General features: G+C 31.6%; 1 long non-coding RNA gene across 1 annotated transcript; it reads right to left on the bottom strand.

The window, feature by feature from the left end:
* Window positions 1-14,117: 14,117 nt before the first annotated feature.
* On the bottom strand, window positions 14,118-16,225 carry LOC143199315 (uncharacterized). Its single transcript, XR_013006407.1, has 2 exons — window positions 16,089-16,225; window positions 14,118-14,251 (listed from the first exon to the last, which is right to left on the bottom strand). It is a non-coding gene; the product is annotated as an uncharacterized LOC143199315 (long non-coding RNA).
* Between the last annotated feature and the right edge of the window lie 1,227 nt (window positions 16,226-17,452).

Here is a 17,452-nt window from a genome sequence, read left to right as displayed (position 1 = left end):
TAATCTGTTACAGATGATATTCATAGTTCTTGAGAAATTATACATAAAGACAACACAATAAGTTCATAGACTGCAAAACAAAATAAATCTAAATTTACAACCAAATATATATTGTCCGGTTACATTCCTGGATATATAAATGCAATGCGTAGGCTAAAACGCCTAGTGGCATTCAATCTACATATCATGTATATATATATATATATATATATATATATATATATATATATATATATATATATATATATATATATATAAAGTTATCATGTATATAAGAAATACTTATATTATACTTATATATATGGATTTTTGGCCATAACTGCAAAAGTTAATAATTAAAAAACGTAACTTCTAGTTTATCATCTCATCCCCGTCTTGTGCGCTTTATTATCATCCTTAAGAAAGAGTGTTCACAACTAAAAATAAATCTAGTTTATATCAAAATTTATTGTTATTTCTTTGTTTATTCCACGCATCCATCTCCAAGGAAGAACATCTTTGTATTCTTAGAGCGCAACCCATGATTTATAACATATGTATATATATATATATATATATATATATATATATATATATATATATATATATATATATATATATATGTTAATGGAATATAATATATAATGCCTAAAATGTACCATCAAATTGGTCCTTTCTTTTTAATGCTTGATGCCGATCCAAAATATTTGCAAATCTATATATCATTTAATTTATAATATAAACAAATAAATCATGTTCTAGGTATAACATTATTTGTATCTTCTTTATCTTCTAATTATTCATGAAGGATGCCATGAACGATCGACGATCCGAGATAAACAAGACAATAAGTTTTCTTGAATGCCACCAATTGTTTCATTAGTTTATTGTTGATATGTGTGCAAAAGTTGAAAATGATTGATTTGATAATGTAAGTTTAATCAGACGGGTCCCAGTTCTAAGAAATACATACATTTGTCTGATACCGTCATCAGGAGTGTAGATAGAACAACAGATATCGACAACATCGGTACCGCATAGATTCTTCCGTCATCATATACTGTTGGGACGCGTCATGTCTTTGTTTTCTTGTTACTTACTGTTATGTTGTTGCAAATAATCGACATCAATACATCGCCATGAGAACTCTGCAGGTGTGTTTAAACAAAAAGAGCTATAGCACTATCATAAATGAAAAAAAAATCAAATCAGACAGGCTCAAATCTACTTTCTACCAAATTTACCAACAAAAAGAACTAAACAATCCACCGGTCTACAAACATGCCACTACTTTACCAAATAATAATAGTGGTGGCAAATATTTAAGTATGACATTTGAGGTTAAATTAAAACGGAAGAAATATATATGAAAGAAATTAGATGAGCCAATTAAAAATATAGAGTAACTTGAGTTTCCTAGAAGAAAATCAAAAATGTATGAACATGAACATGATGAGATCATGATTTACAAACACATTTTAAAATTGTTGTGGCCATATTGTATACAACTCTGGACACCATACAACCGGGACAGTAATATAATGAAAATACAAATAAAAAGGTCGAGTTGATGACGATCAGAACGCTATTAAGTCGTCTGTAAATCCAATTAATAGACAATATAGATACGCGGCGCTACTTTACTCTTGATGCAAATAAAGTAGAGGCACTCAAGTATTTGCAGACCGTCGACATACCCGCTGATGTCTAGATAAAGGGTTTGGGTTTAACACAGCTTGTATATTCGAAGTTTTTAGAATTATTCGGCATAAAATATGTCAAGATTAATATCTTATCATTTTATATATTTAATAATAGATTACTAATATAAGCATTTAAGAAATGTCAGTGTTTCAGGCTAAATTTTAGGGGGCAATGAATGGAAATAAGACGAAATTAAACAGTGATGTTTACATTACATTATGGCTGTAGACGAGGCTTGGGTAGTCGATGGTGGTACCTTTAAACCATACATTCAACAACAAACAAACCAAAGTTACATGTGATATCATTAGAATATGAATTTGTAGCAAATAATAAAGACGCCAGTTAGAATAAAACATTAGAACAATCGTAAACGTAACTATAATTGCAGAAAAACTGATACAATAAGCACAAGTTTGTTGTGAAATAAATGAGAGGAAATGAAAAACCTCCAATGCACTCAAATAATCCCTTTATTATTTGTCAGCCTCGACAATATAATACATTTTTTATCCAGTCTAATAAAAATACAACAAAGGCATCGATTAATTTTGCCGACAATGATCATATTTGGCAATGATTTATTTCAACAATTACAAATAAACATGGATGTTATACAAAATCACTGAAATATGGAGATTTTAATATTACCTTAATCCTCCTCCCACTCACAAAAGGTGCCGTCAAGAGTGTAACTATTTTTAACCGTATACAATAATATTATATTATTAACCTCGAACTACTGCTACTTCTGAAAATTCGATGACATCTCCCTTAACTGAACGAAATTCAAAAAATATTAATTAGAGTGAAGGCATAAAACTGGCCCATCGAGCTATTGATGATTGATAAAAATAATAATCGAACGCGTAAAGATCATCCATGATGATCAAGAACATTAGTTATAAAAAATACAAGAAACATATTTTATTATTAGTCAGATATATTCCTTATATGATTATATATATGGGTAAACACTAGCTTCAACTAATATTTTTACCTAATATAGTATAAATAACTATGAATTTACAATAAGTGTGTATAGGAATTATGGCAAAATATATGATAATTGTCAGGATGTGATATATTGTTAGATATTTTTATTAATTTTTATTATGACCTAAAATGTGTTGTCATAATGGAAAGGGTTTTGTATGGAAAAATTCAAACCATATTAATATAATTTAACCAAAAAATATACCGTAAAGATATGTACACACAGACTAACCCCATTTGACAGAACTGCATCTCAGACTCTCGTCCATGCGAGTCTTAGAAAACTCCAGATAACGGCCATGTAACCTAACAGTCCTGTTGAACAAATCGAACAAAGAAAACAGCAGCAATATCGTTAAAATCCCAGAGATACGAATACCATCAAATAATAACTAAATAAAACCTCAAAAAATTGTATATCAATATGGGCAGTTGGTAAATGGTTACAAACATCTTACGTCCTTTGGGGAAATCTTCGTAAAACGTTCAAATACTTTCTGACATTTTGCATGTTATACTGAACTAAGCGCTCATACTATCATTATAAACCGCTTAAGATAAAATATTGCGTCAACTATTACTTTTACTGTCTTTCACCCAAAATCTTAAATTATATCTGGTTCTACAAGAGAACTCACCTCATCAACCAATTACAATTCGGAAATGGAATTATTCGGAATTCGGAAGTAAATATAATGCAACGATTTCCCAATCATTTTCATATAAAAATTATTAATTATAATTTGAAATAATAATGAACATAATTCTTAACTGCAATATATTTTATATATAAATATCTAGCTTACATAATATATTCAAGGTATTAGAATATGGAAGGTATATCTCCAGAATCCACAATATGTGAATAATGGTGAAAGGAATTTAAATAAACTCATAGAAAATTGGTTAAATCCTCGCTTTCTTTCTGGATACAAAAAAAGAAAGAGAGAAATTAGCGACGTGATGCGCACTTTGCAAACTATATTACGACACTTTTTAAACAGCGGCTACCATTGTTGTAAGTTTCTGCTCCCTTAACTATCAAAGTAAAAATGTAACGGTCAATTCATAAAAATCGTCTGATATAAGTGAATGATGTGATGGGTGTAGCAACGACTGAAGTGCCCTACACTCATGCGTTAAAAAACGAGAACTAACAAAGCACAACTTCCCAGGTTAGCTAGAGTACAAGTTCGTATACATTACGACGTAACACCAACAAAGGAACCCGCAACGCTTTGTCCTGTTATAACAATGTCCTGCAATAACATTAGGGTACAAGATGTCTAATGCATTGCTTAATGAACCTGAAATCTGTATCATGCTGCAATAGCTGCAGTATATACCTTTGATATCATGGAATGCTTATGAAAAATATATCTTATTGAACTCAAAAATGAGTTAGTTGAACTACCTCCTCGAATTGCAAAAAATACATAGAATCTAGGTTATTCTCAAGATTTTATCCTGAAACATTACTCAAGAAATAACAGGTACACTGTTTGAATGATGCAGGCTGTCGAATGGAAACAATACCACACAATATCACCTTAGTAATAGTTATCATTAGCACACCATATCGATATTGAAAAAAACTGTAATCATCGCAGCATATTGCCAATATTAATGAAATCAAATAGAACCTCAAGCTGGATGTGACATCATATCCTAATAAACTAGCAATACCAAGAAACTAAGCGACTGCAATCCACCTTCTACCAATTCTACTAGACTATATGAATTCTCAGCAAATTCAATCCACCATTGGTGGCCTTAAACATTGAACTGAATCGATGTAATTGAAATAGTTCATGGCTAAGGGTCTTGGGGCATCTTCGATACACCCTTTATCATCTTAGAGCTTCAACTACGATAATACTTGAAATACACTTAACTACACCAAGGCGCACTTCAAGTAGGTGCGGAACGATTGAGAAAGAGAAAAGAGACGACCTGTTGGACGGTAATACCAAATGATGCTGAGGATTTTTATATATCGGTAGTATCAGGCCCCCAGCATAAATATTTACCCACCCGCCCACACCCGACGACATTGGTTCCCCATTCCGTCCCAATAGTTTACTAAACCCCGCCCGCAAGAAACATTGCAGAAACATAATGAATGTTTTACAAGTATTATCTAAACTAACATGATCTCGATCGGTATACAATAAATTCACAAATATGTATGAAATAAATGAGTAATAATAAGTATTTAATATAATAAATAATAGTTATAAGTTGCTGTTAGATAAATCGCTCTACCCACCTCAGCCAACCCCTCAGGTGATATCAGAGATCACCTGTATAATTTCTGCCCGACTATCTGAGACAGGTTTCAATTATATATTTCAATAATTTCCCCATTGGACTTTATGGTCACTTCTATTAACACATATCTACACTTTTTTCTAAATCCAACGGTTTTAAATGGTCACAATTTACGTCATTCTTCAAGCCCTAATGTACGTGTCTTTTCAGACACACAAACCTTCGCTAATTTTCACTGGCTCCTACAATTCCCTATATTGTCTCGATGAACGCAAATACAACCATCCCTTTCTATCTAAGTCTCTGATTATCCTGCGCTCCCTTTTACTAATAGGGTATAATATTGTACTGGTATGGATCCCCATTCGTGTTGTATGAATATGTGTTTGTGTCCACACTGACCTCTTCCCGATTATACAAATATTTACTAGCATAGCATCACTGGGAGTCAAAGAGTGAGACAAACAAACTGTTCTGTATCAGAAATTTCTTTAGCCTGTTCCCTGTTCTTTCCACGTGTTCATGTCCATTTGACACGCGGCCGCCACCTTATATCCTCGGAGAGGCCGACTAGTTCCGACTTCTGCCATCACTCAGTCTCAGTTCTCCATCTACTGAGCAGTTGCTACAACTCGACCTTAGGACAGTGACATTTGAATTAATATATTTGTTATGCACTTACTGGTAACAACAGCGACAGGTTCATGAGTTTCCTTCGCGAGATCGGCAACTTCTACGAGATACAGAAATAATACACTAAAATAATTTGTCACTCCAGCAAGAAAGTGAAAGAGAGGACCTGGCTATCACTAAAGAATACGAAAAAAAAAAGAAAAATATTTATATAGTCATGAACTATGTGAAACAAGCAGTAATAAACACAAAAAATGAATCAAACGATATACAGCAGAATTTTTAAGGAGAAAATCTATAGCAAAACTCGACGATATTCAGTCTTCATTCAATTTTGCCACAGTTAGCGGTCGGCCATAGCTGTTCTAGCATTGAACAATGTTAGTCTTGTATTCTTAAAAACTGCACGACGTTAAATTCAACGGATTTATATAGCAGTTTTCTACAAATGTGAGTGAAGAGAATTTTGTGAGATACCATTGAAATCTTCGTCTCTGAATTTATTCTTTAAATGTGCTAACAGGATCTCGAAGAAAAACTTGTAGAATTAAGTATCGTATTTAAAAGACCTTCTTCTCATAGATATCATTTTATAATAGTGTGCAAATAGAAGCCTGATAGCAATGTCTACGATTGTCTACAGAAATAAAAACCCCGATACTACAGACTTCTGCATCACAAAAAAATTGATACACAAAAGGGTCGAGTAGAATCATGTTTCGATATGTCTTCTAACAGTTGACCAATTAGTAACAGTTGAATGACGTAAAAGTTAAAGTTTATTGAAAAATGATCTTAAAAACTAAACCTCCTTCTCTGTGAAATAATAGAACTAACTGACCATTATTTAATGAAAAATTAAACAGAACCATCTCTTTAAATTAACCATTACAAAAAAACCACCAGAGAAGACTGTAAAATTATTAATATTTATAATCAATGCTATATAAGGAATTAATCAATCATTTTCCTAGAATGTGCAAAGTAGCTGAAATGACAATAATTCTCAAACCTGGGAAAGAACCATATGATCTCACCTCCTACCGGCCTATAAATTTATTACCGATAATCTCGAAAGTTTTTGAGAAACTGTACGTAAACAGACTAATATATATAATAGTAAAAAAAGGCTACTCCGAAATACTAATATGGGTTTCGCAATAAGTATGAAACGACAGAATAAGTGCAGAGACTTGTAAACAAAATAAATATTGACTTAAACGCCAAAAGATATTGTTAAGCTGCATTTCTAGGTATATCTCAGGCTGATATCTCATTCTGATATTTTGTGCTATTTTATTTATCTGTGTATGTGTTTATTTTCATTTATTTTGTGAATCCGTTAACCTTTCCGATTGTGATCGTGGATATTTAAATAGCTATCCATACAGATTCCTTTTTATTATAAATGAGGATCCAAGCATTCCCTTTTCTTGCTCCTCTATGAACACATCCAAGAAGGGGACTTTGCATTCCTTTTCTTGAGTTTGATCTTCGCATGTATTTTGTTTAAATCTTTGTAGAATCGTTGTAAAGCTTCTTGTCCATGCGTCCATCTCATTCACATTATTAGGTTTATTATCTCCTGCGATATACTGTATTTCTTTTTTACTTTGGTTAGTGCCTCTTCTGTACATACACGTGGCTAGGTTCCACAGAGATATTTTCCATGCACTCGATGAAGTGGTTTCACAAAATATTTCGCTTCTTCGGCATAGGGTTGCAGATCTTTTGCTAGGAATCTGACTTTTGCAATGGCGATCCGATTGAGCTTATTATTGGTCTCGGTAGCATTTCCTTTTTATATATCTTTTGAAGACCGTACAGTTTTGCCCACTTTGATGATTTTTCTCTGGGGACAATTTGCATTTGTTCTTCTTTAATAACGCCACCTGTTTTAATTTTAGCTTTAGTAATTTTCTCTTAATAAATGGTCGGGTCTCTTGAGATTACTACACTACGTTGTCTTTGCTTTATCTGTTGGGGCATATATGATATCTACGTTGTACGTACGTAAATCAAGAGTTGTGTATGTGGAACCCAATAGGATTCCGATGCTTTAAAGCAAACCGTTCAAAGGAAGGTACCCTTCTTGAATGAGCAATAAAAATGCCTACAATGAAAACAGTAAACGATAAAACTGAAACAATTTTTTTTAATGTTTTCGGTGGCACTGGATAAAAGTTATTATGCAATTAATTTTGGTAACGATTCAAACGAGTCAACGTGTTGTCAACGAGTAACGAGTCAAAGTGTTGCAGTAAAGCAAACTGGTGGATAAATGACACTCAAAATTTACTGGAGGCATTAGATAGCACGATGGAAGACTTATGAAACAACTATAACCGGTCTGGTGGTATAGCTCTCTTATTGGCTGATGATTTGCGACAAATATTGCCAGTGATTCCATGATTAACGCCTGTCGAAGAACTTAATACATGTTTGAAGTCGTTAATTTATGGAAATGCATAAAAAACATTTAAATGAACTATGAATTATTATGAATGAAATATGAATTTTTAAGTTGGTTGTTTCGAGGGGTTTTGTTTCAAGTGCTTAAGAAAGATTAGGGTTAATAAATCTTCGTTTTACGTGGTGCATATTTTCTATTTTACTTTAATTGCTATTAAGTAATTATAAAAAAATTGAATACAATGCATCCGTATAGTAAAATATATAGCGTAAACGGGAGTAAATCTATTAACAAAATTAGATATCGTTTCCTGTTAATGATCCCGCTCATTTCCAAAAATGGATTGATCAAGTTAAGAATAATTAATTATCTGGATTAACGACAATACAAATATATCAACGTCCTCATGTGTGTCAGAAGTATTTTATTGAGGACAATACAATTATCTATCCATTATATGCTTATTACATATTGTTTTTTAATAGAAAGTCAACCTATAGATACTGAGAGTACTGTAAATATTAAACAAGTTATTCGAATGCTTTCGATGTGATATCACCATATAAAGAAGTCTTCCAAAAAGGTGATAATTATACAGGATAATAACTGGATAATTAGTACTAATAAATATTATCTTTTATTGAAAATTACCTTAATAATATTTGTAATAGTTATATACACATTTAACTTTTTAGACACAGTGTGTTCATTAAAATAATATGTGTATAGTTAATAACAAAAAGGCTTTTTGAGAACGTAGAAGCTATAGTAGCCCTATAAGGACTTCGATTTCTCTCGATGAACATATTTGTTCCAAGAAGTTAAGATTATTCATAAGAAAGTAACAATACTGCCAGAAATAAACAATTAGTATCCAAAAAAAGCAGATTTGCAAATATATAAATATATATATATATATATATATATATATATATATATATATATCTGAAGAAGACTATATCGATCGCATGGATCGCAGGCTGCGTAAATGTGTGTATGGTGAGGAGAAATAATCTCTTCGCTAAAAATAGAAAATCTCCTTCACCCATTCAAAATCATTGAAACATGTTATTTCGGTAATTGTAAATTTAAATATTCTTTACACAATTTGCGACCAAGAATCGTTTAACAAGGGTGCCATTAGCAATTTGTCCAACTCAAGGAATCGTTGCGAGTTTTAAGTAAATGGGGAAAAAATCATTCCGCTTGATAATATTCCTCATTTATTTAAAGGAATTTCGAATAATTTGTTGAACAAGGAATTATACCCAATATTCGGTAATAAACAAAAAATTGCGAAATTGATATAATGGGTCTATACTACTCCGATAGAGAAGGGGTTGTAAGGCTTTGTCCAAAATTAAGAGAACAACATATAATACCAGGAATGATATACAAAATGAAAGTGAAGGAGTTGTACGCAAGTTCTCCGTTATATTTTAATTATAATGCCTGGAGTATTGAGCTCCTAATTTTTATTTCATTTAGACATATACACTTACATATCTTTAGCTGTTTCTTATTTTTGTATACTTCACTGTTATGTCAACGTCAGTAAAGAATAAATTAAGCGAAAATTTGCCCTAAATATTACCATTGGACTTACACTCCACCTGGTTAATGGTGAAGAAACTCATCGAAGTCATTAAAAAACGTTTCCTATTTATCTACATAAATTACTCCAATATATTAAATTTATTAAAATGATAAAATGAAGAGTTATAGACAAAAACATTCAGTCAGCATTTATCTTAGAAAAAATTAAAAATCTAAGAAATTGCCATATCAACAGCTGACTAGTTCATTCATGTATCTTAATGTTCTAACATGACCTGATAGACTTTTCCATTATCTATTACAAAATTTAACAATTATTTTGATGAAACTCAAAGGAAACACACTAAACAGGCTGCTATCTTCAGGTCTTGCTTGCTAATATTTTTGAAATATTTTTTAAATGATTTAAAGAATCATGACATGACATACTTGTGGTGGATGAGCTATTAGAAAACCATCACAACAATCGAATATTATGCCGCACAGGGCTAAAAAATCATAATGGGCACTACAGTGCCCAGTCCCCATTATACAAATAACAGCTTTAATAGAAAATAAATGCAAATTTGTTCTCCATTCATGAGAGAACCCCAGTTAAAATAAAGCCCTTTAATTAAAAACGGTTTAATTAAAAGCTCATTAGAACTGAAACCATACAAAAAGCAATATTTTTCGCTCATGAAAGAACTGGTAGCAATAACCGGCCTAAAGATAAGTAAAATAAAAATGATGCATCATCAAATCTCAGACCGATTCAAATGGCAGCAACATACTAAATCAGATACGGGCAGATTTATTTCTTAAAATTCTTATGGAGACATTTTCAAAACCTATTTGATAAAGTCCCTCGCGGGTTTGTGAGTAATTAATTAAAAGTTCAATAAGACGACTGTATTTTGAGTAATAAATAAAGATCTATATGATCTATAAAGAAGTATATTAATGATCTACAATTCATATTTAGCTAGTACTGATTGAATAAAAGAAATTCCATGTTATCGCATAAATGAGATGAAGACAGCTACGGATATCATCATTCATTCACAAAATAGTTAAAGAAGAACTATCTGATCTGGTGAATGAATCTGAAGACAGAATATCAAGCTGAATATCTCGTAAGAGCCATGACCTAATTGTAATTCTTCCAAAACAATAAGAGAAATCTTGACCCAGTATCATAAAAGGTTTCGTTGTCTTTCTCAGTGTGAGTTAAAAAACAGACAAGATTGTCATTGAAATTGACCACTATTAGGAAACAGAAAACAATATATACTGTAATTCGATGTAAATAGAATTTAAATACTCAGAGCACTTTAAAAATAGATACAAACCTGCATAACAAATTTAAAAGGGGCGTTAAAGGACATCTAAATTAATATATCTGGGCTGATGTCAATTTTTTGAAAGTCAAAAACTTCCGCATTTCAATTCCAGGTTAGAAGAAATCTGAGCAATTCATAGTAATTATAATCTATGAGCTATATCTCAGCTCACTGCATCTAAAGGTCTATGTAAGGAAGTTCCTTGTAGTTAGAGAACCCTCACAGAATTTTCAGGACAGGATATTTTCTTGACAGATCAAATGATCTGTTCTCAGTCCTACGCTATTTAATATTACAATAAATTCTACATTCCATGCAATAAGTTCATATGTTCAATATTCGAATTTTTGGTGATGATATAACTCTCTTTTCTTCTCTTAATGTGGAGCCGCTAAACCTCATTTATAAAACAGCATGAGTACTAAGAAAGACTTGGGGACTTGGGAGAGCTGGTAGGATTATATATTCGCAATATACTCTCAACTCAGGGTCAGAGACCACAACGGGTGAAAGGCAGTACCCAGGAAACTGAGCTGTTGGGGAAGAAGAAAAGGGGAAGAAAATATGCACGTATGCAACATTTATGAGACAAGAACCGAACTAAAAGTTGTCTAGTCACAACCGTCGTCAGCAAATTTGCCTAATGCCTGAAAATATAAACTTCAAAATCGTCGTCTGGAATGCAAATGAACACCAACAACAGTAATCTAGCCTTCACAAAATAAATATGGACCTAAATGCCAAAACATATTATTCGGATGATTTCCTAGATATATCTCAGGCTTTTAGCAAAGTACAGATATATCCGTGGTAGCCAATATATTACGCAAGGAAGTTCAAATACTATATTTTTTATATACAGCCGATCTACTCACCACCACATTAACTACTGTGACCACCATACGTAGACGACACAGCAATCTTAGCATCTCATGAAGATCCAGTCACAATATTAATGAACCTGCAAACCTACCTGGGGCATATTCAACTGTGGTTGTATATGCCATGGCGCATTAAAGCCAACAAAAACTATCCATATAACTTTTACCCTGCCTAAAAGAACATGTCCACCAGTGAATATCAATCATTGTCACTCCTCCAAGCAGAGCATGTTAAATATCTTGGTATGCACTTAGATCGACGCCTAACCTGGAAGAAGCACATACTCTCTAAACGAAAGCAACTTGAATTTAAGTTATATCAAATGTTTTGGCCCATCGTTCGCAAATCCAAGTTATTATTAGATAAGGAGGCATTGCTGTATGAGCATACTCATGTGAGTAGAGACTCAAGCCTATTTAGTCATAAGGAATCCAACTATGGGGTACCGCTAGCAAAGCTGATATATCTATCAGTCAACGGTTCCAAAATATAGTATTGCGTGCAAAGGGTCAAAGAGTTAAGATAAACAAATGAAAAAATACCTCCTGCCTCGGAGGGAGGCAGCCCTCACAATGGCTCCTTTCTTTCCCGGCAGAACTCTTGAAGGCATACGAAGGAGGCCAGATCATCAGGCTCTAGTATCTAAAAAATTAAATGAAATTGGAAAGAACAAAATTGGAAATGAATGCACTCCTCACACCTCTGAATACTAATGAGAATACTAAAGATCATGATAACATAATTATAACGTACCTAGGCTCACTTTCCGACCTAAAAATAGACAATCTTAATGTGGAGCCGCTAAAGCTCATTTATAAAACAGCATGAGTACTGAGAAAGACTTGGGGACTTGGGAGAGCTGGTAGGATTATATATTCGCAATAACTGTCAACTCAAGGTCAGAGACCACAACGGGTGAAAGGCAGTACCCAGGAAACTGAGCTGTTGGGGAAGAAAATATGCACGTGTGCAACATTTATATGACAAGAACCTAACTAAAAGTTGGAAGGCCATTGAGGTCGACCATATTGATGGCCTGGAAACGACATTAACACTAGTAATCGTTACTAGTAACACGGAGACTGAGACAATATCAGAGTTACCTATTAAAGAAGAAGTAAGGGATGAACTACTATGGGCACCCATAAAGATGGAAGAGACGGGATTAACTCACCCATCAAAGAAATCAGTTATTGGTTTATAATAGTTAATATCTTTATGGTGTGCGATGCAGTACCTGAATTTCTACTTTCGACCTCAGTTCGTCTATATTAATGAAATAAAACTGGCAGACTAAACGGATCAGTTTGCTAAGTAGTAATAGGCAGATAGTTAGAAAAATTTAAGTAAATGAATAATATAATAACCAAAATTTCAGTTATTATCCCTATAGTTACAAGATGGCCCGTTAATATATGTAAAATGTACTAGGACCATCAAAAAATTTACAAAGATAATAAATATGTATGTATATATATATATATATATATATATATATATATATATATATATATATATATATAATAAATATACATATAATAGTTACAAATATAATATATAATATAATTGATTTAAATTTTTATAATTTTAAGAGGGTTTTAAAGGATGTCTGAAAAATTTACTGACCAAAAAACTTACGTGGCATCAACATTGTGGTGATAGTAAAAATACATTCCAGAATCATATCATCATCATATACTTATATGAAAATGAACTCGACTCTTTTCCTTCAATGTAATACCATATTCTGATACATAAAAGTTAGCAACCATACTAGAAATCAAGAGCAATCTGAAATAATAATAATACATTCCATCATCTAACATATGCTCATATGAAAAGAAACTCGACTCTTTTCTTTCCATAAAAGTTAGCAACCATATTAGAAAGAATAACTTGTATGTGAAATGTATAACTGAGATAAAAATAAACTCGACTCTTGTTCAAAATAATACCATATTCTGATACAAAAAAAGTATACATACAAAATAAACTCATATATAAAGAAATGCCCCTCTTTTCGTTCAAAATATTACCATGTTTTGGCCCATAAAAAGCAGCAACCATTTTAGAACCTAGAACAACTTCAGATAGCAACAACTCGACTCAGAATTGATTAACTTTCCACACATTCATATTAAAAGAAGCACAAGTAGCCATTCTCCTTCAAGCTAATACTATGTTCTGATCCAAAAAAGGCAGCAACCAGATTAAGAATCAACAACACAATCCAACATTCATGAACCATCCATATTTTCATATTAAAAGAAGCACAACTAATCATTTTCCTTCAAAGATGTTATAGGTAATGAATTGCTTTTAATAGCAACAAAAAGATAAATGGCTGTTAAATGAAAGGCTTACAGGTAAAAAACTTTATTAAACAATTCATTATGGTATTGAAAATCTTATAAGGTATCGAACACAGCTTCATTTCCTCTGTTCTTTAACCCCATCCATTATAAATAGGTTTGAGTTGATATCTTCATAATATCTACAAATAAAAAATGTATATTTATACCTATTATTAATGAAGTTATCTGAAAAATATGGTAAATGGTACAGTATGGTTACATGGGTTTTTGATAGCGTTGGGAACTTTCGAGTGAAATTGACTATTGACTGTTTAGTAATTGACCACTTTTAACTATCAACTGTTTCAGTCGTTATTTTTGGTTCGACTGTTTTTACTACTTTTTACTAGTGAGTGTTTCAGTCGACTTTTTCACTCGTTATATTCGTTATACTCGTTATATTGACTGTTTCAGTCGTGTACATTCATCTGAAGACATTTGGATAAAAAAAACTAGCTAGAATGAAAGAAATATTTACAGCAGGTGCTACAACAATTTTACAAATTAGGCAGTATTTGGAAATGCCACTTATTGGGCGTTTAGAAAACCCATTAGATTTTTGGCATGCTCATAAAATGATATTACTTCTATTCTATACTATTCTGCTATACCTGCAACATCTTTCCCCTCGGAATAAGTTTTTTCAGAATCTGCCCAAATTATTAACAATCGAAGAAATCTCATCACGGGAGAAAAATTGAACATGTATAGGATATATTTGAATATTGATTAAAACATATTTCCGTTCAATAATAAATAAAGCATTTATTTTGTTTAAAAAAGTTCTAGTAGTTATTGTACGATCATTCTTAATTGTGCCATGGATTCGTTTTTTCTATGATTTGGTATATATTTCATTTTAATTTAGTATTTATTGTTAGCGTACATCTTTATAGTTTTTAGATTTTGTTTAAATTCTAATATAATTATCTATATTTATTATAGTATGTAACTTAAAAATAGCAATTAACACATTACAATACTATAAAACATTTCTGGGGTTATTATTCCATCCCCCTTACAGATCCACAGAACATTCAATTATAAAAGTAATTCTAGTTCCTTTAAAATTAAATAATTCATTTCATGTTAATAGTATTCAGTAATTAATTTTTTCTTTTCTTTTTCCTAGTACGTGAAGTAATTATATATATATATATATATATATATATATATATATATATATATATATATATATATATATTTCCGTCTCAATTATACTACCGTTGAAAAAAATAAGGACATTTAAAATTAACTGCTCCAAGTAATTATCTCCGTCCTATCCTCTCTCACAATTTATACAAATTCAAAATTACAAAAAATTCCTACATCTTTCTCTGACATCACGAATGAAATAAAAACAGTGGAACCGTGCATCGTAATTACTATTTTCAGTCACAGTACACAGTTCAGTCAAAAATCTAAATGGTCACACAACAAAAAATAGTGTTACTGAAAAACACTAATATACATATTTTTTTACAATCCGGCATCAAACCTGAGCTAGATAGAGCCTCTAAATTTGCATAGAACGTAAAGAAATCATGAGTCACTAAACCTAAATGATATATTACGTATTAGATTTTAGACTATACATTTTAGCTTTACATTTTTTATTTTGTATTAGTACATAAGTAAATGATTAGTATTCCATTAGTATACAAATATATAATAAACTAATATACTAAAGGAAATTACTCCACGTATATTTTAAATGATTCAGATATTATCATATTTTCCCCATGAAGACAACTGTGTAGATTTAAGAAGAAAAAAATGGTGAATTTTCTAGATTTTAAATATTTCCCTATGCCCCACAAAATAATTTTGATTAAAATTACGGAAATGAGCTATGAAGAAATGATATTTCTAGTAAAATATTTTAGCAACTAAAACTGATTATATGAATCTGATTTAGATTTTTTAGATCCCTCATATCACTGTCCCATAAATCCTATTATTCAATAGTATACTCACCAGAAAAACAAACTTTTGAAAACAACTTCGCTCCCTATCTCCCACATTCTCAGATATACAATTTTATAAATTTAGTTAAAATATTAATAAAACGGAGTATTAATAATCTATGAACAAAGTTTTTCAATTTATGAACATTCTAATCAAGACTAAAATATTTAATATGCTGGGAATGTACATTTTTTGGAATACATGTTTTTTTATAGTTAAAAAGTGCAGATATTTCCTTGTAAATAAAGCGTACATACATGGGAAACCGAAAAATATTTTTATCGGAACTGACATATATATTTAAAATATCTTAGGATTCATAGTTTAAATAATTCAGAGACATACACGATATATTTATTACATATTAATAATTAAAAAAATCACAAATGTTATTAAAATTTGTTTCTTACTTTCTACGCACCGTATGCAATCGGTTTGACCTTGAATCAAATCAAATCAGCTGACCGAAGGAAATAATTGCCGATTTCTGTTTTAGAGAATATTGACATTTAAAGGAAATAATATATATATAATTAATATGTTGCGATAGTCGCGAGTTGGAATCCAGGGGCATGGTCGTAAATTTATGTATGTGATTGTCGTAGCCAAGAGTGAAAAATTCTACAATGAAATTGATCCTAGTCACGCCAGTAACCAGGCTGGGTACGACCGGATGATTTCTAAGTTGGTCACTCGCCAGTCGGTAGGCCCAATATCGAGGACCGTAGTTTGGAGCCCACGTTAAATTGTAGGTCCAGTCCAGATAAACCCCTAGTTGGTAAAAGGAGACTTTCAAATATAGAAAAAAACTTTCTAAAAAAAAGGACCCAAAAATTCGAACTACGAGATGGAATTCTAAGTACCATAGACATTCGGAGCGATTTATTATTTCCTTGAAGGTTGCTATATTTAAAAAAAAATATATCGAGAAAATATAAACAAAAAAAACTGGGTTTTACACAATGTTACTAATTTCTCCCTCTGACATTCTGAACAACCAGTTACTGATTAACCTCTAGTGAATCTTCATTCACTAGAAACAGCTCGTATTTACAGAAAACCAATTCAAATAGACAGATGCTTTCAGAGGCTATGTAATACCTTCATTCATCCCAAAAATTATCTCTCCTAAATCTTGTAATTCATAGGGTTTCAGTCATCTCCGAACCAGATTCGATTCATTAGGTTCCAAAGCCTTATCATGTTTTTGTCTGTACTCCTGGTCTGATTGAAATAAGTTTGTTTCTATCCCAATATAATAGATATATTCGAATTATAAATAGATATTTAAAACTATATCTTCGATTAGCGATTATGCCCAATACTAATCAGCTTAATGTCAGGTCGTTTAATTAAATAAAAGAAGAATATGG

This window comes from Rhynchophorus ferrugineus, unplaced genomic scaffold (assembly GCF_030347505.1).
Source record: "Rhynchophorus ferrugineus isolate W39M unplaced genomic scaffold, kcgeb_rfMv2 rfM7, whole genome shotgun sequence".
NCBI classification, from domain to species: domain Eukaryota; kingdom Metazoa; phylum Arthropoda; class Insecta; order Coleoptera; family Curculionidae; genus Rhynchophorus; species Rhynchophorus ferrugineus.
Note: the sequence above shows the minus strand (reverse complement) of the source record. Positions and strands in the feature narration are given on the sequence as shown.